The 23,924-nt window shown below is 43.0% G+C and overlaps 1 protein-coding gene across 1 annotated transcript in view; it reads left to right on the forward strand.

Moving 5' to 3' along the window:
* Su(var)3-3 (lysine-specific histone demethylase Su(var)3-3) overlaps positions 1-23,924 on the forward strand; it is a 146,371-nt gene that overhangs the window by 85,633 nt on the left and 36,814 nt on the right. The window lies entirely within an intron of this gene.

The following is a 23,924-nucleotide window of genomic DNA, read 5'->3' on the forward strand; positions in this document are numbered from 1 at the left end:
TAATAAAATGTACAAGTGCGTTTGAGCGCTGCATCGCGCGCGCCCGCGATCATCGGGTATTCACTCGAACGATTAACAAGTTCTCGCTCGGCTGCCATTACAGAGCTCACCTTTTCGTACCGTATAATATCGGGCGCCCGGCGCGTACGCCCAGACCGCTCACGCGCTCGCGTCTGGTGAATTTAACTGTACATTAGGCAACGAACCCAACGCATTGAAATGTGCATCCCCGTTGGAAAACGTAGGAAAATAAATCGATTTCATTTAACGCCTTGGTCGTGCTTTTTTATGCTGGCCGAACGGAATTTAAATAAAAACGAACTCATTTCAAAGTTTACGTTTCGATGGTTATTAACGAGTTTTCCCAAGCATTAAATCATCGCCCTACTACAATAGGCACCACAAACCGAAGAGAGTTGGTACCTGTGCGTTGCTGCTCGGTGTCATCGTCGATGCGCATCGGACCGCTCTTTCATACCCCTTTATCTCCGCTCTGGACGCAATGACTTTCTCATCAGGGTTAACGAAATTCTGTGGGTCGTGAATCGTCATCGTGCGCGTTATCCACGTCGCCGACACATTAACTTGTTTCAATTGTAATGGGACGGCGATGAGTGACGATGAAAAGTATCTTGTAATCCGGAACAAATTAGCATGAAGATTTATTTCCTGAACGCTGGCACTGGCACTATCATCCATGCTTCGAGTGTGTTTTCAGCTCTTTAACCTCTTCTTTTATTGTCGACGCAGACGACGATGACAACACACAACATCGTGTATTGTCGCCGTTGGATGGTGTTCTAAATTTTTTTCCTGAGGGCGCAAAAGGAACAACAAATCACAAGATAGAGAAAATACTGAGTTGAATGACATCCTTCCTGTTCTTACTGGAATTCAATTATTTATTTATATATAGGTGCATGCCTAGGACAATTGAACGCTTGTAGAAATAATTAGTTTCTTTATACTCAAAAAACTACTACATAATGCCCAGTGGGCAGAAAAAATATTTAATTATATTAAAACAAAAAGCCATGCACGAAGCTGTTTATGGTGAACGTTTTATCCAGTTATTTAAATTACAATGATACGCTGATTCCGTACGGTAGAAGCTCGTTTAACGAATGGTGCGGTGCACAAATGAGTTCCTGCGAAATTCGCAATTAATTTCAATTAAAGTGTTTTTCCGTGTCGACTTTAATAGGTGTAAAGCTTGGAAGGATAGACATGCTTGCGTTTTGCAGCAGGCGCTATCTGCCAGCCCATTGTTTATTTAATCAGTTATTGTTGTGTTGCGCCATGTTTGTGCTTGCGCTTGTCATCTATTGTTAAGTAGATGCGCTTCAAGCTCCGATATAATTTGCGCGAGGACGTGCGGAACTTGGAAATTGATTTGCGCCACGAAAACCAGCAACCTGCAATCTTTTTCGGTTATCACTTGCTATTAGCAAGCCTGCCAGCCGATTCGACGCGGAATATCTGCACACGTGCGGCCGAATTTTACAATTCTGGTAACCGCCGTTTAGTTTCTACCGGGAATAGCCACAATTTCCTTATTGCCCGCTCAGTTTTCGCACCACAACGTTCGGTTATGTGTGGTTATTGAAACGTGCCTCAGGTTGGCGAGTTTTCACCGGCACGCCGTGATGACGATGATATACGAGCGACCATTAACATCGGGCAGTATCTTAACAGGTCGTCGTGTTCGTTTAGTTTTATTTACAAGCCAGCCGGGGATGTTTTAATATTCCCCCGAAGATGGGTTTTTCATGTAGTCGGATTCCTTGCGCTCGTTATTAATTGGGCAATAACGCGCCGCGCGTCCGTGCGGCGTGCGTGTGTCGCGCTTTAAACGCACTCGCGACCACAAGAAGTAAAGAGCAAACAGGCGAGCAAGATGCGCACATTGGGATCGGGGCCTTAAGCTCGATTGGCGCTGAGGTGACTCGCGTCGTGTTTTATTGCTGCACGAAGAAGTACCGCGCAACACAAGAAATTTTCAACCAGAATCACTGACTGCCTCAGCAGTCTTTTAACGCTTCGAGTAGAGGTGTACGGACTCTGCGCCGACATCTCAGACAGGAACGCACGCGCAGTTGGCGCTGAGAAAATAAACAAATGAGAATCCCCGCGTTCGCCAGGTTGCAGGCGCGATGGCGAGAAGAAAAAAGAGGTAAAATTCGCATCTCGCACGTCGTTCGTTCTTTTGTCTAACGAGGGTGTCGGCGCGATGTATCAACGGACGGAGCGCGCCGAGGCAATAAGCCGAGAAACGCGCCGACGGCGCGACCGGGCGAAATTTATTTGCATTTATTAGTTTACGACGCAAAGGTGCATAATAAAAAAGTTGATTCTCATCAGCGGAGATTAGGATCGACTATTTGGTTAGTGGGTTTCCACACCGTGCGCCGCAGCAAATGCGAGAAAATTGAAAGAAATAAAACGTAATATACTCACACGCTCGCAACGAACGCTGAACGCTGAAAAACAAACACGCACACGAACGCAAAAATACCCACACACCGAATGTCATTACGTTTAGGTTTGGTCGTTCGACACGCTTAATTTTCATTCCTTTAGTCTGGCTGTAGAAAGCAAGACGCCTTTCGTCTTTTCCTCGACTGCGCCGAGTCGAGTCGTCGGTAACAGTTGTGTGTCATCATTATCTTTAATAAATTGTCGAAAACTGCCGGTTATGAACGGCGTGTTTATCTCATTTTAGGTACGTTTGGACTAGCGCGCGTTTAGATAAAAATTTGGTCGACATTTAATTTCGGTGCGACTTCCAGTCAACCGCCACAGCCACATGCAGGCGCAGACCATTACAGCTCCTCTTTAACATTCCACTCGAATTGTGATGGTCCACCTGGAATTCCACCGACCTCGTAACACTCACGCACGAGATAAAAATGACTGTTTTTCCAATCAAATTGCTCGTTTTTAACCCAAGTTACCTAATTTGGGCGCAAGTGTTTTGATTAAATCTCATTTTCAGTAAGTAGCTGAATATTGGGGTAATTCTAAAACTTCCTCTGGACCTTATTTATTAGCATTGGTGGTTACACCTAGATCTTGTCAAGATAAACCTTTGAAAGGCGATTATGCGCACAAAGCGAATTTCTTGTAAAATATGTAGCTCCTTTTCTCATTCTGGATGTAGTGTCTTGTCTAGTCTCTGGCGAACAACTCCAACACGCCAGCGTTTGCATTTTGTAGCCGTCGGCGAGCAGCACACCGGACAATACCCTTTTAACATGTTTTAAAATCATTAATAGGTTTGCCTATTTTGCATAAAACGTTTCAACGGGTGTAATTGATTTCCTATAATATATTCGCTCGTGTGGCAGCGATGCCACCAAGCAAGTTCTTCGCGTGCGCTTTTTGCAATGCCTGCAAAATGTCCCTAGCGAGCGAGCACTCCTTGCAGGCCTTGCAGGCTCCGAACTCGGCCGTAATATGTATGCGTCTATCACCCGGCGCACAGTAAAGTGTCAAGGCGCAAAAAGGAATTCAGTACTTAACAGTCATAGAACGTGTGTTAAATGTATGCATACGACGATGCAGTCGACGCATTCGCAACGCACACACATGTTTGCATGCTGTCCGGCAGCCGAACTTGAACACGACAGGCCAAGCTGCACAAGCTTTCGATTATTACACAGCACATTCTGCAACTCGGTCGCTGCGCGGATTATTTATGCTCGTGTTATTGTCATACATCAAATGCAGCATATTTTATTTTAAGCGCACGCAGCGTTCAGCTTATGCTTACAACGTGTAGGCATGATAAAATGTCAATTATTGTGTTACACGGCGTATTACCGTAAATGTGTCATTATTCCGATGAGCTTCTTATGTTTCCGATTATTCCGTAATGCTGTATGCGACGTATTAATTCCAAATTGTCACAGGTTTCTATTATTCTTCGATAAATTATCGAGCTTTTATACGTAAAGCTTTGAAAATTGAAGAACTTTAATTCATTTTAGTTGCTTGTTGTAAAATGCGTCTGAATGGTCCTAATAAACATAATACACTATTGTTAATCCCTGGCTAAGAATTTATTGGTTTCTTCTTCAGTGTGTGTCGTGTGTCTCACTCAATGTGTCCACATACTTCTTCTAACTGTTAAGCTTAAACTACTCAAAACCGAATGAATGTTTAGAAAGAGCATTTTAAGCACTTCTTCCACTCGGTTTTATGTTTGTTGTGCGCAGTGCGTTCTTTCAAAGAGGAGACTCACACAATTAAGGCGTTTTGGGGGCCCTCTTGGATTCACTTCTAAATCCAATAAAATGTGTCCCCTTCTAAACGAATTTAAACGGATTCCACGTATTTGATTCGATGCCATTGTTGTCTTTCTTTGTGTTCTTCATTACTTGCTGCGTTGCACTTCAAGTGTCTTTGTTTGTGTTTACTCTTACTTTGTCTCTTTCGACATCAACATCATAGAACTTTGTACTTGAAAATCATTCTGATAATAAACGTCACCGATACGAGTCGTAAAAAATATGCTCGTACTTTGTGTAAATTTAAAATTTATACAAAGGAAATAATTTACATCTTTCTCCTCCATGGCGTTAGGATGAAAATGCGTTGCGTTGTGTTGGTTTCTGGCGCGCAAATCCACGCGTACCTAATTTAATGTGTAAATATTTTATAGCGAAGATGCGTTTGAAGTCGTAAAACTGGCCTGATTTATGCACGCGCCCTAGCGTTTTGTGCGTAACAATGCGTCGATAAATTACGAAATAATTTGTTGTGTCTGATGTTTACTTTGTGTTTAAGCTGACGTGACGTGCGGATGACACCAGATTTACAGTTGCAGACAATTTCGTCATTTTCGAGAAAACAAATTATTCAGACACGAAGCCAGGCGGCGCGCGAGTGACAATGTTATCCGGTCATTTTGGGGCATCGTGTACGACGCTCCATATTATTACACTTGCAAGGTTGGCTTGGCAGCTGCACGTTCGACGTGATGTAATATTTATATTGCGATATTGCTGGATCTTTCACGCCAATAAAAGTGTTAACAAGCTCGTGCCGGCCAAAGGAATTCTGTCAGCGAGAGATGATCACGTACACGGCAACCAGAGGGGATCTGTTACAACGTGCTTTCATAAAATATTTATAAGGATATGCCACAGGCGTATGGTTCATGCTACAGGGCGTGCTTGTTCGCCTGTTATGAAAATCCAAAAGGCAAAGGAATGCGTTACGAATGACGCATTCGGCATTTATTTGTTGTTTGGTCACATTTGTACAAATTGGTTGCTGTGACTAGGTAACTAGAACACAATGAGGGGTGGATTTAACGTAACTGGCTTATTCTGCAATAGGGATGTTTTTTTTTCATAGAAAAACGGCCAGAAGTTTTATTTATTGCTAATTTGACACAGGCATTTTCCTATAGTTCCTCCTTGGGGGTCGTGATGTTACTACACAGCTTTACATCTATGCTCAGACATGCCGACATGCCCACAAAGGTCTACCGGACTCATTATACTCACATTAAAATGATGTAGGTAGTGCTCGTCGGAGCTTGCAAGTAAATACTACCCGTAGTTCTACCACTACCTGATGGTTTGTTTGCTCATGCCAAACACGCTCACCAAGTTTCACCTTTTACAAGCCCGCACCCCTTTTACTACCATGTTTCTTAGGTAGTCGCGGTCGGAAGTCCACCATGTTGTAAGTAAGTACTTACAAATTTTGCGGTCTGCAGGAAATACCGCTACTCACCTTGTTTGGTGTGTGTCACAATGAATGTAATAAATTTGAAATTTACGACTGACAGTGGTAAACTCATAATTCACCCGCAAATTTAAGCACAGTGGTCGGTTCTGGTCGCACGCTGCGGTTTGGACTCAATGATTGGCTACCATAAAATGCAACTTCAAACGCTCACAATTTCCTGGCCTTATGATAAATACCCAATGAATATGATTAGGAAATTAACTTGTGGTCTTGCAAAGACGGCATTTTCATTTGAATGCGTAAACTGCTGAACTCTGACGGGCATAAATTTTAAATTTGCTTTGAGATTTATTACTTCTATGAGACTCTTGGGATGCTGCAATTATACCGGCTTAATAATCTTTTTTCGGTTTAACGATGGTTTTAGTAGTATAATTCCTATCAGATATTATTGGTGGTGTTATAAATCTATGCATTGGTGTCATGTTATGTACGGTTTGGTCAATATTGGTGTGGTGTGTGGTAATTTCGAAATTTGCTGCACTTTATCCATGACATAAAGCGCACGTGTTTTATATGAGGAAGTACCGCCGGATTGCAGACTCCAGACGATAGGAGATTGGTTAATTTACGACGTCGTCCGATGGTCGGTACTTGGACGCTACAAGTACATTTTATAAATTCGAAGCGATTGTGTTTGGGGGAGTGTGTCTGTTCGTAAATTTGTGAGGACCATAACTTTGCTCTTTTTGTATGTGCAGGGCCAGAGTATGCATAATGTGCAACAACTTGCATTGACCATGGTACAAACCCGTTCCTTTTTTATGAGGTTTTTCCTCTATTTCTGCCAAGATGGTAATATTTTACTACGATGTAGTTAATGAGCAATAAATACCGGAAGAAAAATTACCGTAAATTCAGAGTGTATAATCCCAAACTAGTAATTTCTGGTGCATTGTATTATTTATGCCTTATTTATTTACATTGTCACCATTCACCGAAGTATCTCGTAGAGGACGGTAAAAATTTATAGGCGCCCCGTGCCGTTACAGATCCCTGTATTGCATGCGCGGTGGCTTCCTCTGCGCGTTCTCTTGGACGATTTACAGCCTTCGTGGCCTGGCATTCATAAATTACTTAAATAAAGATTTTGATTGTTACACGTTTATGTATAAATTAACGTCACCATTGTTCGCATTATAAGGCGTAACAGTGAATCGTGACTTACATGCTTGCTCGGTGCTGGAAATCGAGGAATTCTTAATTTTCCGCATAGCTCTGACCTCAGCGTATGCATTCGATTTCATTCATTGAAAACGCTGCAGTAATTCAATGAGGATTTGCGAAAGTTGTGAGTGGTTGTTGGTGTTTAGAGCATGATTGGCGGAGACGCGTATTCACACGCAGTTTGTGGTCAATATTTGTTTGCCGGCTCTCTGAAGAAGCGTCCGTCGTTTCACTCCCCTGGCCGGTCTGTGTCGAGTTTCTTTCAACATCGCACGTTTGTTTGCATTGCATTGAGCGCGCCGTTATTGTGCTCGTATAGGTGGAATTGCGCGCGCGACACGTCGCCAAAAAATTCGATTCGTTTTCCTTCACGGTGGTCCCCATCGGCCAGTTGGCGGCGCGCCGCAATGGAATGAACAAAACATTTAAATAACGACGATTCACGTATCATTCGCCTTGGTGTGTTGCTCTCCACACCCGCCAGTGCGTATTTTGATAAATATCTTGCGGTGCGAAGAGAGAAAATCGGTGCGTCTACATCACTTTTTAAATAATCAATTAAAAAGTCTAAAAAGTATCATTTGTCAGCTTGTGCGTTTTGGAGGCGCGTCGCTCGCCGCGCATACATCATCAAAGTGCATGTAGGCTAAGTGGACGCTACTTTGGTGCATAATAAAAATGAGACACACATTGTTAGAGAAGAAGAATGTCTCCTCTAGCAATGAGTTGGCTCCTTGATAGGACCAGGAGGCAAACATCATCAGAATCGGGCGTCGCGCGCGTGTGCACGCTCCTTAAAATATGGAATTTTGAATGGCTTATTGTTGTACGCATAAAGAGGATTAAATTTCTCCGCGCAACTACTTGTCTCTCCGACGTCCATAATCATATAACACTCACAATTTATTCGTAGACGCGCTTGCTCCTTTTGAGCAGCATGATCTTTTCGATGGGCTTGTTGTTTTCCAGCCGACGCGTTTCAAGCGCGCAGACTCCCAGGTAATTTCGTAACAATTAAAAAATGATTCCCGTAATAGAATGGCAATAGAATTGCGGTGACTTGCTATTTGAAACCACCCAGGCGCACGACCACGGCCGAGATCCGCTCAAGTGCATGCCAATGTTCTCTCTTCGTCGTCATCGCGTCGCCGCCGTCTTCATTGGCGCTACGGTTTTTCATTTTCATTATCAACTTGCAACGACGAGCTTTGGCTCAATCATCGGACCTTGGTTTTGCATCGTTTTGCTTTCAGCAACACATCGGCCGCATCGTGCCACCTTAGAGAAAAGCGCGCATCTGAGATGCCTGCGATGATGATGTCGGTAGTCTCATTGTCCCTTTTAAATACTAATAAATTTTCTCTTTTGTTGCAGGTAAGCTCCGCAATTGATGTATAATTTCGCTTGCACGGATCGCGGCCTCTACATCTTCGATCGGGTTTTGTGGCCTTGTCGGCTTCTAGGCTAGCGTACGGAAAGCCGGACAAAAGTGTGCTCCTGAATCGCACACCTTATGCGGTATAGAAAATGATCTGGAAAGTGCTATTCAGAATCGATTAACTTTTTGTTGGCTCTGAAATGAAATTATGCGACGTAATAATTTCTATTGTTGCGTATGGCTTTTTCATCGGTTCGCTTTTCATTATTTATATCGTTCTCGTCATATAATCGTACGAATAAGCCAAGGCGAGGCCGAAACGACATTTTGAATGGAATGTCCATTGGTGCGTGGAATATATTTCTTTCATAAACGCTGCCCAGACTGGCCATCGCGTATTGCAAATCTACCAAAGTAGTTTGTGTACTCTGAAAAGAAAATCAGTAGGTATGCTTGCATGCTTTGGAATACATTGCAACAAACCGGTAGTAACCTATTAGCTGGCGCGAGTCATCAAATTACGAAAATGCGTCGGCGTTTTATATGTGCGGTGAGACAGAAGCGGCACTACACAACGTGCTTCTGTTGTTTTTGTGTTCATTGTCAATCGTAAATCTGGAAGGTGCTAAACAATAGCGGCCATATTAAGGCACGGCCCGCGTTAAACTTAATTCACAGTTTGAGAGATACATACAAAGCCTTTAGAGCACACTATAATTGGGATATTTATTTGGACGTTTATTTTTACTAAAAGTTACACAGCTTTTGAATTTATCTTAAATTCGTCGTCATCCAGGCACGCCGCGCTGGCAAGATGAAAAATTATTCATTTAAAAATTATCTTGTTCCTGATGATAATGTGCGTCGACCCCATCGTCCATCATAAATAAGGCAAACGATGCAATAATGTGAAGCGGTATGCGATGGTGAGAGCCGACAAACGTCAGAGCCCTCGTCCACGGCGTTACAACTAATTAAACAGCACCTCCTGCGAGGACCATTTAATAAAATGCAAATGTCCTCTGCGGCTCGTCCACTCTGCTTCGCCGTCGAACCCGCACAGAGTGGAATGATAATTGTTACTGCGCGCGTAGCACATGTGTGCTGGCAAAGGGTACCCTTGATGCTCGGCAATACCTTGATACGCACACATTCACGAGGTGGTGAGTTATCGAACGCTACGCGGGATGCCGCGTAAAAATACCATTCAACCCCCCACGGTTACCACTTAACCAACTTTCAGCTAAACCAATAACAATAGATCGATGGTCGTATCATTACCTGTTGAACATGACTTGGAACAAGATATTAATTTCTTCCGAGCTATGTATCATAAGAACACAAGGCGCAATATCAATGAAGGCAATTATGCCTATTGAAATCCTTGCGTTAGCCGCATCATTAACGAGATTGTTGTTTTAATTTTTATGTGTCCTTCTGCGGGGACGGAGAAGATGTTAAAAACGTGGATTTTATTGGGCTGGCGGGGCAACAATACGTCGTGTCCAGTTGCGCGTATCGAAACCACGCAGGTGAGGTGCTTTGTCGTCGGTAATGTAGCACTTTGTCATGAAACTAATGTCACGCTACAATGGAGCGGACGGTCGCCTGTGATCATCTATCAGTGTCGGCGTTGGAATTGTGAAATGAATATGGCAATCAGTCAAGCGCATACGTCGCTTAATATTGGCTTGCCGTTGCGTGAGCTTAATATAGAAACAATTGCTTGTTACTTTTCGATGGGGTGTTAAATGTGATGTCCGGGAAGAAATTGGGATATTCCTCTTGTAAGATATATTCATTGGCTTACATCCACTCTCTGGGATGGTTGGGATGTCCTTGCTGGTGAGAGTCATAAAGTATCAGCAATATAGGTACATACGACTGGAGGTACAGAAGGCATTGAATAAATGAACAAACGAGTGCTACGAGTTTCGTTATCTTCTCAGAAGCCTGGGACATATACAAGCCACCGCTTTGGCTACTGGATGGAACGCCTTTAATTTGAAATATTGATGGTGCGCCATATATTACACCACGCTGGGTTTTCTGCATACATACCAGTATCTTGCGTTTCCAGTTTGGTTCTAGCTCATTACCTAAAGTTCCCATTCTGAAGTAACTTTGCCACTTGCCTCATTTTGCACTAGGTATGATTGCGTTGTTGGAGGTAGGTACGAACAAACTAAACTTGTTTATTGACAAGATTTGCGGAATCCAATGTTATTATTCAATTGCATTCTATATCTTGAATTTATTTCGAAAACGTGTTTGCCATCATCTTCACGGATTAATTTTGCACCTGTTGATGTACCATCACACCTTGAAATTGAGAAGGTGTAAAATTTTAATGTCAGTTATATTTATAACACATTTATTGAATCTGGAATCTGGTAAAACGAAGATATTAAGATCCGATCCTGATGCTCATCTTCTTCATAGCCGGCTGCTTATCGACGTGAGCAATCTGAAATTATATTTATTTGTTGCCTGCCACACGGCTAATAAACTAAAATTTCAATTGCCGTGTGCGGTGGTGTGTCTAGTGCGGGAAATTGAAAACGCAAACGAACACAGGAAGCGTAACCATTTTTCGCTTCTGCTGTGTATTGCTTCGGTCGTTCGTGGAAACGCTGTGCATGCAATGTCTAACGAGATTACGGCACGGTGTGCACTGAGAGCATAGTGACACAAATTACACACTTATCTTTGCTGATCCATGCGGCGATGATTGTTATTGCCATCTGCGCGAACGATTTGGAGGCGCGCCTCGTGCGTGGAAGCAAAACTTATCGACGACGAATGCGATTGCTTCTTGGACTTCTTGGTCGGCTTGCTGCAGCGGAGATTCTACGAAAATAATTTAAGACCACGAGAGGACAACTATACATTTCGCATTCGATGCGTGCACTCGAATGACTTTTGTTGGTTTGTCGGTAGCGTTCACGCATGATTTTAATGCAATTAGCGCCGTTCAAATTTCAGCTTTAATTGGGAAATATAATGCATCGACGCGCGACACTACATGCAGTGAATTACTTCCAAATGAAACATGCCTTGGCGAGTTAGTTAAGAGAGACAAATTTCGGAATTTATGCATTTCACACGACGTTCCAACAGACAAACGTGCCTGAGTTAAGACCTAATTAATTAAATATTAAAATTATGCATTAGGCTTCAAGCACGCGGTGAAACCCATAAAAACGGCATGTGTTTACGGAGCGAACGCGTTTTGGACCAAATCGAAGTAATTTATTATTAATTAGTGTGTCGTTCTGACTCGAGATATGAATAGAAGTATGACTTACGATTATTCAATTTACTGCACTTGGCGCTGTTGGAATGCCTACAGCATTAAAAAAGAGGCTCAAACTTAGTCATAATTTATGTGTGTGTGCGTTTGAAGTGAACCTCATCGGTTGGGCACTTGGGTTAGGCTTGAACCATTGCTGCAGGAGAAAGCTTTGACAAGCATGATTCGTTGTTGGGAAATCAATTTATATCAATTGCAAATTTGTTGCATTTTTTCTCGTCAAGAAATCGAGTTCAATTTTTTTCTTTAGGTGCAATAAATAATGCTTTGCAATAATGGCATGCATACAGCGCTTGACTCACCCAGGATTGAGTGGCAGTCGGCTTGCGACTCGTCGACTTACAACTCTAATGTTTTTGTTGGTGCGCCTAACATGTGTTACGAAACGCGAACGATACTTAAATGATATATTAGCTATAACGACCGACGGCATAATAAACATATTACACGATTATTCTTTGCCGCCCGGGTGTAAATAGGTCGATGAAAAGTGTATCGGTGACTCGTCGTGTTCACAATGCGCTCGCGAACGTATGAACATGGTATTAGCAATAAATAATTCTTTGGTCGCTTCGTACACTCGCTAAAATTCCAACTGGTTTAGGTATATACTTTTATATTAAGTCACATATTCTTGTGAAGTTTTATAATTCTTGCAATTTTCTTGTGCTAAACTGCGTGGACATTAGATGTAATAAATTCGAAGAAGGACCGTTCCTGATTCGAATAAAGTCCGATTTTAAGTATCCCGGTTACATTCAATTACCATAAAGATGTCCCTCGCACCGGCCGAGAGCGCGCGCGTGTCATAAAATTTAATTTGTTTAAGTGAATCTCATTTTTTTTACGCGCGCACGACGCCTGGCCATCGACAAAGGAGTGTGTTTTTCTGGGTGTCATGGAAATGTTATTGCCAAGGTGCTGCTGGCCCGGCCGCAAAATGTTTATTGTTGGTCGGGGACGCATTTTAATTCGATGGCCGGTGGGCTATTTGCACGCCTACGCTATGCCCAATTTTTAAATTCAATTACAGCGGAATGCGTTTTTTATACAAATTACCACACTTCTTTGCAAGCTGGATATTAGCATAACTTTCGCACAGTTTGCAATTGAATCTGCCAGTTATACCAGAAAAATTTGGTATTTATTTTTAAATTCTTGCATGACTGCTTGGTGTGATGATCAAACTTGACGCCTCTGAGGTTCTAAGTAAGCGTTTCCACGTGATCAGTTTTTAGATGGGTGGCGATTGTGAGCATGTTTCATGCCTACCTCGTTATGTTTTGAGGATCTCGTTATTAGATGACAATGGCAGGCGCGGCTGATTGTCTCCACCGGTGACCCAGCCGACCTCTCACTCTTCATTTTCCACGTCCACGCAAAGACAATGCAACTCGTCGCTTGTACCTATTTATATTTTCACCGATTATAGAGTCATAACAATCTCGTCCCACCAAATGGGCGATTTATTTTACAAGATATATGCCGATGCTTGATGAAGCTTGCTTCCTCCCAACGCAGTTCCTTGTACGGCTGATAACTTCCAGCTAAGCCAGCTTAATTTAAAAATTACAAAACAACAAGCCGGATACATTTTCGTGGATCAGCTTTTGAAGTGGGCGAGGTGGGTGAGTGTGCTTTCAGGTGCTCGTCGTCGCGCGCCGTCCGTAATTAAGCATTATATGATTAATGTCAGTCAGTCAGGATATGTCAGCGTGTTCCGTTGCGTTGCGCCGGCTCGCGAGAAACAGGAAGTTTCAGATTATTTCGATGGTCGTCAGCGCGGCGCGCTTTGATACCGGCCGATACGAAAAAGAGGGTTTCCGTAACGTATTTTTCTCGGGACATGCTCAACATGACTTTTAATTACACCTATTAGAATGCGCCCAATACGCAGGTAAATTATATATGAATATTTTCACACCATCAAGCAACAAACGAAAGGGTGGGACGATATTATACGCGGGTGGATTTTTTTATATAGCATAAAATTAAATAGAGGGTTAAATGCTTCTAAGTTTTCGCCGTTTTCGGGTATAAATCTTTAAGAACTGTCGAGATTATTATAGATTTTTCTTTGCAACGAAAAGTAATGGTTCAACACTTTTATTTCCTACCTGAAAGTTGTCTGAACTATTGTGGTTATATTTGAAAATCTAAGGGTAGATTTATAACATAGGTATGTGGCATAGGATGAATTACCCGTTTGGATAGTCAACACTTACTATCCCAACGAGAGCAGTTCAAAATCGAGTTTATTCCACTTATACCTGCGCGGTGGTGTAGACACTGTTTGTAATTATAGTCCTTGACTCTCATGGGTGTTTTAAACCCTATGCTTAATTATTGCTTTCCATTTTCTTGGCATCCAGAAAATGATTCATAATCCACTATCAAGCTGGAATTTGACGGGTTGTATTCTTTTTTTTCTCATAAAAAACAAAAAATCAAAATCTTTAAAGAGAAATAAGGAATTGAAAGAATAAAACTAATTGAGGATATAATTAAAGTTCGTTTTGATGAAATCGAAACAGATGCTCGTTTGCGTTTGGGTGTCTTGTGGTTGTCATAATATTAATAAACTTTACGCGAGTTTAATTTGAATTGCGACAGATTAATAAACAAGAACGCTAGGAATCTTCATTCCTAGCCAAATGCAATATCAATAAATATAATTTACGACTGCGCAGTTTAATTAAATAATTTGAGCAAGAAGTCGTGGAACATTGTCAAAATGTTTATTACCATATTCGATTATTTACGATCTGTTTTGTGGCGTTTGATGCGCACCAGTCGCACGTCTGCGCTGTACGTGTGAATTAATTAGTTTTTTATGATGGCTGTTTTTGGGAGCGCGCGCGCCGTCTGTGCCGTAAGCGGTGATTTTAATTGCGGCACGCCCGCGAGCATTGGCAAATATTAATTAATAATGACGGAAGCGGACGATGCGGCCGAAGATTTTCGAATTTATCGCTTTTCTTTCTACACGTCCACGCTGCGAGAGGCAACAGTCGGCAGGCGAAATGGCAATGGAAATTGACTTGCATAGCAATTTAGAATCTAGATTCTAGTGCCTAGTTGATGGCCGGCGCAACTATCAAGTCCAGTCGCACCGATCATTGGGAATAACAAACAGTTATTACTGATCGCATAGTTTGTCGTGTTTTGTAGCGTTTTTGTTGTTGGTTGTGGTTATAAGTATACATCGTTTTCTGCTGTATTTCATCGATGACGAGGGTAATACTCACCGAAAAGCATGCGCCGCAAGAAGACGCTGTAGAGAGGAAGAAAAGAACGTGGTCGGGTCATAAATCTGCTCTATAAATTCCACCGATAACTCTCTCAACACATGCATTTATAAGTTACAATTACACGCGCGGCTCCGCCAACAACAAGCCAACCGGGCTTGGAATATAAAACCCAAATTATACCTTGTCAATTATATCCGGCCGTATACTAGCATCTCAGCTTTGAACATGTGTAGAGTTTAGAAAAAGAAGAATACAGCGCAAAAAAAACTATCAAGTAGATAGCGAGGGTGGCTAACTCAACACGTTTGAGATTTATTTTGCACGAAATTTCGATTATTGTAATCTATTTTTTCAAATTCGTGTTCAGGCTTGCGATTACGATTATGAGTAAATGATCAACTTTACTATATTATTATAAAATATTAGTTTGATACTAGATTGAGGTTAGATTCCTGTAGGCAAGAATATAATATAATTTCCATTTGTTCACAAAACATAAAATCATTTCATTTATTAATCGTTATTTACCATCATTAATTAACTCGCGCGGCACGTCGCATTCGTATTTATTCCTGCATGTAGAAAATTAATAAATGTTTCCTGGTTCATGCCTCCAAACGTGCCTTGCAGTTGGAACAAACCAAATCGATCAATAGCTTTAATCAACTATTGAGGTGACTTCACTGTCGATTTCCTCCTCAACTTTCTCAGAATCCCACAATATGTTTACTCTAGTTGTCGGGTCCAATGAAAGAAAGTGTTTTCTCATCCGCTCCCTACTTGGAAATGTTCTAAAATCTTCAAGTGTGCTCTGATTGACGCTGCAACATTGTGCACCACGTGCGATTCTCAGAAATTCCACTCGATTGCCCGCTCGCATCTTGTGTGCAATGATCTATGGCGTATAGTAATTAATTTCAATTTTGATTCCGTTCGACTAGACGACCTCTGCTTGCCTCGCAGGGCCTTCACGATCGGCGGCGTGTGTGTGCCGATGGATTTAATCGTCGTTTATATCGGCTCATCTGTTGGTCACCGCCAAAGCGCCGATGCTAAATTAATAGCGCAACAAGTTGCGCTATTTACACTTTCGTTAACGATCAATCACGATGCTAACACAATCGATAATCATTTATTATAATCGCGCACGACGCTCGCTCGATTGCCTTCTACTTTCGTTTATCGATCGTGTTGTAAAATTAAAGCGTTTGCTGCTTAGTTTCGCGTTTTATGCGGCGATAATTTTGTTTGATATGGACGATTTTTCGCTCCACATACCTACGCATGAGTTATTATTTATTTGATCGTTTAGCGTTTTGCAACCGCTGCTGGTGAATGATTGAGTGTTTAAAAATTGCCGGCAATGGTGAATATTAAATAATTTAGGTGAGGCGATTCCTGCAAGTATTTTATAGATTCCATCCTGGCATTAACATATTATAATTACAGCTGTCGCTGGCAATCGATTAATCAAATTGCACGACACGCGAAATGCGAAAAGTGGATGTTCACATGAACTTTTTTTTGGTAATTGCATAAATACATTTTGAAACATACGTGTTACAAGTATGTTATCAATAAATATTCTTTGTTAATTTTACTTTTTATAATTCAGGATTTTTTCAAGATATTTTTAATGTGTCACCGTTTGATGTGCGTCACGTCTATGAACTTCACGACGAGTTTTAATGGTTCGCTTTTTACACTCTAATTGTTACATGCACGTCGTTAGGGTACTTTCTTTGATTTCTTTTGGATCGCAGCTTATCCCTGAGAAACATGTTTGCACGAGCAGAATTGCACGTTTGTTGTTTAAGCGCTTGTCGCGGAAATAAAGCCGTTCCAGTTTGTTTACTAATTCGTCTTTCATGAAGGCATCATGCAGGCGACATCTCGCTCGCGCGCTGCTATTAAAAGCTCTCCTTAAAGCGACACAATAATAAGGTCACGCCGGCGCGCAATTGTCATGGCCGGGCGACGAGAATCACATCATGCCTCGCTTAGCCCAGATTGTTTTACAATTTTTATCGCCACTAAATGCCTTAACTCGTCACAGGCACGTCGTGTTTTAACGCTTTAGCGCTGCGCTTGATGCATGAGTGCGACACTCTTTTATTGCATAGGCAATGTATATAGGTATGTATAGGCAAACACTTCATACAATTGAAAACAATTAGCGTTTGAGCGGGTTTGCTGCTTCTTCTTGTTTAACCAAGGATGCTGTAGAGATTAATGTGCGAAGGGTATAATTATACGATAACCTTGCACTTTGTATTGCTTGAATTTTCTTATTGCTCGATTTACATTTTATTAACGTTTTCTCAACTGGCCGAGATCTTAAGTGCACTCGTCAAAGTCTACAAAAAGCATCTTCGTCGGATCTACAGGTGGTTCTGTTACGCTCATTTTTCACGATTTTAATTTCGTCTTTTTTTAAGGATTTGCCGCTCGAGTATTTCTTCACTCTGACATTTGTTATTTTCTCTTATTGGCTATCGTGCGGTAGCCATGCTGGATGGCGGAGCGACCGAATCGGTTATTAAAATCATCGGCCGGACAGTAAAGAGATCCGACAAGGACATGACAGTCAGAAGCTCGACTTGGAAGACATTCAATTACAAAAGTGACTGCCATAAGATACACTTGGCGACAGATCTCTCTCTGCCCTTTGCATTTTGTGATGCGTACTGCATCGAGATCTCTTTTGCTATTCCTTTAAAACATTTTATACACGTTCCTACAGTTTATACAGGTTGATTCCACGAAAAATCTTAAAAAAACTTCTTAACCATTGATTATTTTGAAAGTTTTTCAAGTATAATTGAATTTTACTCTAGTATTTTTACTAGGATTCACTTCTAACAAGTAATTTACATTGGTTATTTATTGCATTTTGTGTTGACAGGACGAAACTTGTGTAGTACCCTCACTAAGTCGAGTTGAGAGTCGGGGAGATTGAATCGAAACCAAAATGATATGCTTCAAAGGAACTTGCACTCGCTGACTGCAAACGGGTGTATCGACGATCAGCGCCGCGTGTAGAATTATAAGGATTTGTAAGCCGATATTGCCGCTAATCTCGTCCTGACGCAATGACGAGCGCTGAGCATTCGCCTACTGATCGGACGTGCGTACGCGTTGCACGCTCGACTGCTTGTTTATTTCGACTGCGTCTTGTTTTGGATCTGCGCGGCAGGTTTGCAGGACATTATCTACTAAGTTGTGAACTGCTCAACTTTTCCAGTTGTCGCAAAAGGTAATTTTTTTCCTGCCTTGTCCATGAGATGCTGTAGACTGAGGTAAAGTTGAGTAAAAGATTCAAAGTGCGAAATGTTCCGGCTGGCGTTGACTGTACTCGTATTGTACGGTTGTTGCTGGTTTCCTTTCTGCGGTTTCGAATCGCCTTGAGGTGAGGTTATCACTGCGTTCAATAAAGAAAACACGAGTTTTATCTGAAGCGTTAACGGCGCGGCAGTCGGAGACGGTTAGCGAATGCATAAATCGTGGCCGGTGCGCTCGCTCGCGCTTTCTTTTCGCGATCGCGTCTTCGCGGGTGATGGAATTTCGGAGTGGTTCCAAGACATACCGCAAGTATAATAACCCCCGCGTTCGCGTGGTCGGTAGCAGCGCGCCAGCGATAAGTGGCATCCCGTGTTTGCGCCCGAACACGTACCTTCATTATTATAAACTATATGATCGTACGGCTGAAAAAAGCGGCCGTGAAGTTTTCGCCGCCACCGCGAACCTCATTCCGCATTTCGTACTTTCGAGATTTTTTTTTCTTGTGGCGCACGCTTCTGGCGTTATTTACGCTACAACTACTTGCGACGCTTTGTTGTTGCTATTTTATTTAATACACGGCTGACCAGTGCGTTTTTTTCTCGGTGGCGACGCTCGGCCGATACACATCGGAGCCACTTTTTCCCTTGCGCGTCGCGTCGTGCCTGTATAACTTTTAACGTCACCTCATTACTTGTACTCGCGTTTTTTCGCTGCCCTCGCTGCCGGTCGAGGATACAGCTATTCCTGTCAGCGATGCGAAATTTATTGAACCTCAGCTGGTCTGGCCCTTTTGCGCGCCATAACGTAGTTTACAATTTTGGCTTCAGGAGGTGCTCTAGAGGAGGAGGTTGGTTTAGGTCGACGGAACGAAAACTAACCGGTCGCTTATAATTTAATTGGCCGTTTCAGTTTCGGCACGCGCAATTAACCGACCGTACTTTATTAATTATGATTATTTACGAACACTTCGCTCTGGGAAACAGGCTGGAACTCGGCCCGCAAACGTATGTGGTGTGCTGGACGCGCCAAGCTGGTAACAACCACTTCTCTGGGTCGGTGCGCCGCAAAGACCCGACCGACGTGCACATTTCAGCAGCCGTGGTGGTGTATTTCTTGAAATAAACCGGCGCGCGGCACGCATTCCGCGACGGCCGGTCCGAGCGCGGTAATTTATATAAATAGTTCCACAAATCTTAGGCGAGGATTGTGTGCAAATGAGATACTAGAAGTACCAACTCTGTCAGAAAATCCGTCAGAAACCATTAAAATGCAAACGCGGCGCGCGGTCAGCGTTGCCGCTGCATCCCTAATTAATTAAAATGTCGCATCCGCGCGGATACCACCTTCTTTCGTCGGCATTTCGCGAATTTCGTGGGATTTTTCTAAATTGCATTCGCCATCGTTTTTTAACCCTGCCTCGTTGACCATTCAGGGAGATAACGATTTATAACCTCATTTAAACACTTCGAAGCTCAATAAATATATATTCGTCGACGTTTGCATAATTGTACAAGAAAACCCCTCACTCGATTGGAATTTTGATCGATTTCTTTAGTTTCAAGAATTGCTCTTTGTACGAGTGGTTAAACCGGGATGAAAGAATTCCGATTCCTAGGCAATCACAATAATGGTGCTATTTATATGCATGTGGCAATATCCTTCTGCCGCATTTCGTTCCTCTCGCGAAATTGCAGATTACTACTCCGCATCGACTCTTTATGCCCTTATCTCCAGGTCTTAACGATAGTTTAGGCTCATTTTGCTCACAACCTCTTCGCAATTCTTCTCAGCTCGTCGCCGCGTCGTAAAACCTATGGAACACACGCGTAATTGTGTTCGATTGGCATTATTACGCATACTTTGAAGCCAATTTTAAAATATTCGTGATTCACATAGGCCAACATCGCAAATGTAGTTATTTAATTGTCACAAAAAGGGCGAAAATAATAAACAATGAAAAACAAACATAATAACGTTGTCTGTTCGCCGGTTTGCAACGACCGTTAACAAGGAGACAAAAGAGTCGACATGGGAAGTTTATTGCTTTAATAACAAAATATAACTCAATTTGTTCCGTATTCAAAGAGCATTACAAATTGTCGCGCCGGAAAGGAAGAACGCGCATCTAATAGAAATAATTTTGCTCGTTACTGAAATTTACCACGATCCGGGTTTATTTACCGGGAACGGGTTTTTAGTCAGACCGCACTTGACTGTTCGTTTTTATTTTTCAAGCTGTGTAATTTAAATAATATTTTTCATCCCTGCATAGTTTTTATATGCCTTGTTAAATTTTTTTTGATTTGTGAGATAGTTATGATAACTCCCAGAAATGGACATCAATTATCTCGTTGTGTATCTTGGACAAATAAGCGTACAAAAGTTGCTACATAGTTATTTGTGAGGTTTTTTTCAAAACCAACACAAACATGTTCTTTGTCAACGAGCCTCCTCCTTAAATATTTAACAACTTAGTTGTCGACACTCTTCGTGCGTGTGTGTACTAGTGCGCCAAGTTCTATGCGTTGCGAGTGTGACACGTTATTAACTTATTATAAATAATAATTGCTTGTTTACCCAAACAAGGCGATGCGCCGACGCGGAGGCGCTTGCCCGTCCGCTGGCTAACCACAGGTTATTCGTGTTTTTCGTTTGTCTGCGTCCATGTCTTCGATGCACATTGTTTATGCGCTGTCCGACGCGTTTTTGGAGGATCGGCGGATCGGTTGCGCGCTGACCGATCCGAATCGTGCTGGAATCTTCTTCTTTCGGAGGTCATGGGTTACCACACTTACCGCGGACGGACAGCGCGCGCGCCCGCGCCATACTTGCCGCCGATAGTTGTACGTGATTTATGCCGTCGCGCTGCGCCACAAGTGAACGCACAATACAAGCTATTATATGGAGTTAAGTCGGGCCGAAGACTCCTCCGGACTGGACCCTACGCCTGCGTCGGTCTGTTGATTGTTGCCGTGGCGTTATTTGTGGTCGGACGCGCGCAGGATGGTGTTTGTGTGAACTAGACGCTAACAATGCGTGCACGCTTCCAAACTCGTTATCAGCGGCGGACGGGAGGAAAATTCCAATATTCCTTATTTGCCCACCTCGGGGCTGATCAGAACTCGCGTTCGGAAGTCTCGAGGGAAGCGACACTGCAACAATCCGCCAGTATCTGCTTGAATTCTGTTCGTTTTGATGCAGCGCAAGGATTTTATTTCAAGATTTCAGGTATTCAAGTTTGGGCCTTGAGTCGCGACCAACGTACTTGTAATTTCGAGCGTCGTTGTCTCCCACACACAAAGCAAACATCTTGGAAGTAGAATAGCTTTTCACAGGGTGCTCACGAGCATGATGTCTACGATCCGGGCGAATTTTTGATAGATACCAAGTATAGACATCTTGCCGCATGTAACTGCATTGTATAACGTAACACTCGTCTTTTTGTCTCATGACTCACACATCACGTCTCAACATTCGTATGGACCAACACAGACGAGTAGACGTGCACTACGTCAACAGTAATTACAAGTGTATCGGAGATACGGAGCGTGGGCTACACATGTCCCAGGTTTGCCCCTTCACCCTGCCGCCTAGGTCTTGCGTTCGATCGTTGTTTTTGGGACGCGTACGCAATGAGCCCAACGTCGTAACGACGCCACGTTCCAACCAGGTCCCGCATATAGAGAGGTGCGCGCGAATGAAAAAATATACGACAGACTAAACTAGTCATTTGTATGCGGAGTGACGATGACCGAGACCCCATCGGATAACACGTATTATACGTATTCCTCATTTTTACCATTTACGGAGCAAACGTTTTACACTCGTCGAGACATGATGCCCACGACGTGTGTCTTCCATTCGCGTACGGCGAACAAGCCGATGAACAAAACGGTGGCACTCGCCGAAGACAGCGAAACCTCTTTGGGATAATTATTTCTTTTATGTCGATTGCAAAACCCCCAGCTATAAATTACTTCTAAATTCAATTAATCTATGTTCAGGTTGAACTGACTGAGTAAACTTTGGAATGCACAAGTGCAAAGAAATTTTAAGCATCATTGTCTAAGGCGACTTGTGTTGTTGCTTTGTGTTTGTGTATTGATACTTGCTTGTTCATTATCTGCACGACGGTTGTGTTGGTCGGCGTGAGGGCGTGCGGCGACTTCAACACCGTCCGCGTCTCCCCACCTGGAGCTCTTCACCTTCTGTGCTTGTTCCTTCGCGTGGCCGTCGCTTCTGCCAGCAACGCGCCATGGTGTTGTTTGTGCACGAACTCGATTCGGCGCTCTCGGCGCATGGACCGTGACTCTTCTCTGCCCGGTTCGGATGGACACGCTAGTTGTGCATCCGACTCTAGTGCATACTTCTTCGGCTGCGGTCATGGCGCATAACAAGGCGCGGATGTATGGGCGGTGGGACCATTCATTCTAAACAAGCGTTATTAAAACAACCGAACCGTTGGCACCACTGCGCAAGCAGACACTGCTCGTGCGTCTTCGGTTAGCAATTGAAGCCTCAAAGTGGAATTAAATAAATAACACCCTGCGCATTCGATGTACCGCACGGATGCTGCTGTACGTTCGCGCAGTGTCTAAGTTGCACGTGCAAGTTACACTAGACTTATGGGTTTTCAGTGGTTTGGAACTGACACGAGATCACGCGAACCGCCCGTCTTGTACCTCCTCGAACAATTAATTAAAATCAAACTGAATGTTCTTGCGCCGGTGCTAATGATTAATTAACTTTATGGCGCATAAAATTCAACCATTTTATTATTTATAGAGAGGGCTATTAGCGAGCTCGTTGTTGGCTTGTTGGATGGCACGATATTAGGAAGTTTGTGTGTGCGCACCGTGGACAACAGACTTCCGAATTAATTAGCGTCGCAGACATCATGTGTCGCTCCTTTCTTCCTTGTTACGTTGGGTTGTGTTACAATATTAACCGGCGAATGTGTCTGGATCTTGATAAGGTATTGACCGCGTCGCGCTTCTTGTCCGCTGCCCATCGATAAAAGGTGTGCGTAGCAATTGGCCAGAAGCCTTAATTCACTTACTTTATTCTTCGGCGATGCGAATATGCATACGGAACCCCGAAATACCGCCCGCCATCGCGCTTATCTGGTAGGCATCGTTTTGCTGTCGAAATTCCTCATAATTAACCATAAATTTAAAATTCCACGAACCGCCGCAAATTATAACAACCGATGGGCTAAACAACCAGCAACAACAGCTGGTCGGCAAGGACGACACTCACGTTTTGAATGCTCACGAGGCGGGTTGCAGTTTGTGCAAGGAGTTCGAAGATGCTCACGATGGTGGAACCGTTGCTTTTATGTAAACCCATCGTGGGATATAAATATTGTTTGTTATTTTAGTAAGCGGGACCATCGACTCATTAAATTCTGACGAAAACACGAGTGCTGATGGTGTTGGATGATTCCGGCGAGCTTTTCTCGCCAGTGCTAATCAAAAGCGCACGAAATGTAAGAGCAACTTTTTGGGTATTGGAATGCCGAAGCCGAAGAATCTCCTTGCTGGAAGCGCAGCGGATCCAGAGACTCTCGCGTGGTCACATATTTATTGTCGCGACGTCAATTCGGAATTCTAGAGCGCTAACTCACGACGCTGGGCGCGATTTCGAACATGCGATCGTTTTTGGCCGAAATCCTCCTTGCGCCGCCGCCGCTCGCTTTTTACGTCATCCGCATTTTTTCGTCTCCAATTATTTTCCGACACAAACGCTGCCCGATCGTGTACAATTAAAAATA

Source organism: Atheta coriaria, unplaced genomic scaffold (assembly GCF_025399875.1).
Source record: "Atheta coriaria isolate IRGN ID8LTWV9N9 unplaced genomic scaffold, Caltech_Dcor_3.1 hic_scaffold_4_pilon, whole genome shotgun sequence".
Classification (NCBI taxonomy): domain Eukaryota; kingdom Metazoa; phylum Arthropoda; class Insecta; order Coleoptera; family Staphylinidae; genus Dalotia; species Dalotia coriaria.